Source organism: Echinops telfairi, unplaced genomic scaffold, assembly GCF_000313985.2.
Source record: "Echinops telfairi isolate 266 unplaced genomic scaffold, ASM31398v2 ScPeMD7_2291;HRSCAF=2852, whole genome shotgun sequence".
In the NCBI taxonomy this organism is placed as follows: Eukaryota; Metazoa; Chordata; class Mammalia; order Afrosoricida; family Tenrecidae; genus Echinops; species Echinops telfairi.
This window is the reverse complement of record NW_022106189.1, coordinates 20496908-20500267: the sequence shown is the minus strand read 5'-3', so window position 1 is coordinate 20500267 and position 3360 is coordinate 20496908.

Genomic DNA, 3360 nt, shown 5'->3' with positions numbered 1-3360 from the left:
GGCTGAATGATGGTTACGAACGGGCAGAGCCTCCAAGCCCTTGAATACGAACAGTAACAAAAACTCAACTGCTGCCTCCTGAAACAACTCAAAGATTCTCCAAAGAATTCTGCTAAGGGGGAAAAGCCAATTCCCAAAGGTCACGCACTTATGATTCCATTTACATGCGGCAGTATTCTTGAAATAACCAAGCTATAGACATGAAGGAGAGATTGGTGGTTGCGAGCAATTAGGAGTGAGACCTGGGAGCCGAATAGTTATGTGCTGGCCCGCTAACTGCAAGGTCAGCAGTTTGGAATCATCAGCCTCTCTGCTGGAGAAAGATGAGGCTTTCTACTCCTGAAGAAAGTTATAGTTTTTGTGTTAGTTCAGGTAGACTAGAGAAACAAATCCAGGGAGATTCATATGTGTATAAGAAAGAACTTTATATAAAAGAGCAATTGAATATTAAGAAAACATCCCAGCCCGGTCCAGTTCAAGTCCATGTTTGATGCTAGCCCATATGTCCAAATCAGTCTATAAATTCCTCTTCAGACTCATGCAGCCATGCAATGACACCGAGTGCAGGAAGAACACAGGCCAGTGGTTGGAAAGTCTTGTGGATCCAGTGGTGGTGGAAGCATCTCTCAGCGCTGGCGTGGGTCTCCATGTGACTCCTCCAGCTCCAGGGCTCTGGCTCCATCAATGTAGCTCCATGTGGCTTGTCAACAGGAAGACTAAGCAGAGAATGTTGAAGCAGAGAGGGTGGGTCTGGCTTCCAGTGAGCTATTTATCTCCCTTGTGCCTCCAAGTGAGGTCATCAAGCTTCACAGGAGATTATGTAATCACCACAGTCTTGGAAACCACCAGGGGCAGTTCTACCCTGTCCTATAGGGTTGCTCTGAGTCCCCATGACTTAATGACAGGGAGCTAGAGAGAGGGTAGGAGGCGGTAGAGGCTGGGGTAAGTGGGTGTGGCTAAAAGGCAGCCTGGGGCATCCTTGTGCTGAAGGAGCTGCTCTAACCTTGAGGGCATCAATGCCAATATCCGCTGGTGATGTGTTAATAATACATGAACACATTTGCCAATTCAGGGTTTGTCATCCGCACAGTTCAGTGAAGTCAATTGCACCAATCATGTGCAATCATCACCAACATCGATTGCCATATGCTATAGCTTTGCAAGCTGTAACCGACCGTTTGGGGGAAACTGGGAAAAAGAAACAAAGGAACCTTCTGTATTATTTCTTACAACTGCACATGAAACTATGGATATTCCAAAATAAGAGGCTTAATGTAAAGAAAAGAGAGTTGGTGTACAGAAAGTATTCCAGTGGTAATGGCGAGAGGATTGGCAAAAGGATGGGAGAATGAGGAAGTCTGGGAAAAGATGTCTTATCAACCTGTGTGATCCAAGGATCGGAAATAATAAAATCTAAATCTGAAGGAGGGAATGGTATCAGAGTTTAAATCGTGAACACAGTTTATAAAAGGCTAGGAATAGACCATGGAAGTCCAAAATCCATTGGCAGTCTCCCCCAAATGGATTAGGCCTCTGGTAAACCTCCTATAACCACAACAGAAGGGTGTGCTGTCAGACAGAACAACACCCTTGCTATCAGACAGAAAGCACTGTAAAGTCAACTACGGCAGACATAGTTAGGTTATAATGTAATACCTTCTTATTCAATGCCCCCTTTGACCCATTTTAAGGTTGTTTCAGTTTGTATTCTTTCTGCTTTCTTTTTGATTGAGGTTTATAAGGTTTTGCTTAGTCATTGTTTTGTTGTTGTTGTGTGTTTGTTTTCTCTTTGTTCTTATATGCTTTTCTGAATATGAAATCCAGGGTAAGCAGACCTACCTATACAGTGACACGGTAACTGGATTCAAAATTGCCTGGGCGCATGGCAGGGGAGGCTGGGGAGCTAAGCACAACTGGATCACGGAGTACCAGAAGAAAATGTTCTGAAATTGATTGTGGTGGTAGCTGCACGCATCTTAATGTCACTGAACAATTAAGTTCTATGATATATGAAGTATATGCCAATAAAAGTACTTTTAAAAAGAAAAGATCGCTTTTTTTTTTTTTTGCTGCAAAAACTCCTTTTTTGCTCATTGGCCCCAAAAAGGTTTCCGGAGGCCTAAAAGCAGTTGGCTGTGAGGGCTCTCCCGGCTGGGGGTTTATGGGCTGTGGTTTGATGCACAGCAGGCGGGGTCAAGTTTGGAAGACATGTGGAAGGTCAGAGGGTGGCCAATGGGGGGGGCTGGGGTGGCCACCTTTGTTTCCCTGACCACCAGGGGCTGGTTAGCTCAGGCCTAGGGCTGGAGGCCGCTGGGGGCCCCACAGGCCCCACGGTGAACACCGCCACCCCCTTAGAAGATGTTCCTTGGACAAGCCTAGACCAGGCTGAGGCAGGGGGATGCCCTCCGGGGTGAGTGCCAGTTTTTCCTCCCTCCTGCGTTTTCCTTTTCCCTCTGGGACGTCTGGACCATGAGTTGGTCAGGATTTCAGAAGCCTTTTTTGCTCCGCTTTGCTTTGTATGCGGGGTCTACAGCGGTGGTTCTCAAACACTAGGGAGCACTCCGGGGGATTCTCTTTAGTCGGGGTGGGGTGAAGAATTTGCAGCTCTGGGCTTCTCCAGGCAGTGCAGCTGCTGGGGGTGCTGGTGTCAAGGGTGAGAAGAGGAGCTGGAGAGCCCGGGCCTGCCTCTGAAGGGGAGGGATTTGGCTCCTCGCCCTCCTCCAGGTCTGGCAGAGCTGAAGAGGTCCTTGGGATTCTGGCAGGGTGGGGACCCAGCACCTGCCAGAGAGGCCAGAGAGGGCAGTGAGGTGAGTGAGTGAGTGAGTGAGTGAGTGAGTGAGTGAGTGAGTGAGTGAGTGAATGAGGTGTGACCAAGGGACAGGGGGTGGGGGTGGGGTGGTTTGGATCTGAAGGCAAAGCCTTCAAGGGATGTAGAATGGGAATTCTGGGTGCTTTGAGGATGGAGAGGAGACCAGGGAGTGAGGCGTGGCTGGGAAACAGGCAGAGGAGAGGATGAGTCTGGCTGAATAAAGGCGCTGATGCAAATATGGGGGGTGCAGGTATGGAGAACGCTGAGGAGGTTATTGGGGAGCCCGGAGGAGGCAGGGATGGGGGGGGGTCCCGGAAGTCGTGTGAAGGCTTGAAGAGCAATGGGTATGTGCATCAGACTTCTGGGAAGTTGCGGGAATGACATTTTGGGTCCAGGATGGGGTGTGCGCTTCTGTTCCCTGTGCCTGGGAGACGATGTAAGATTGGGGTTTGGGGGCTCGGGCTCCGTTATGGGTCCCAAATGGCCGCGGAGGCGGTGGGGGAGCCGGGGAAAGTGGGTGGCGGAGTGTGCCCCGCGGCTCGGAGGAATAC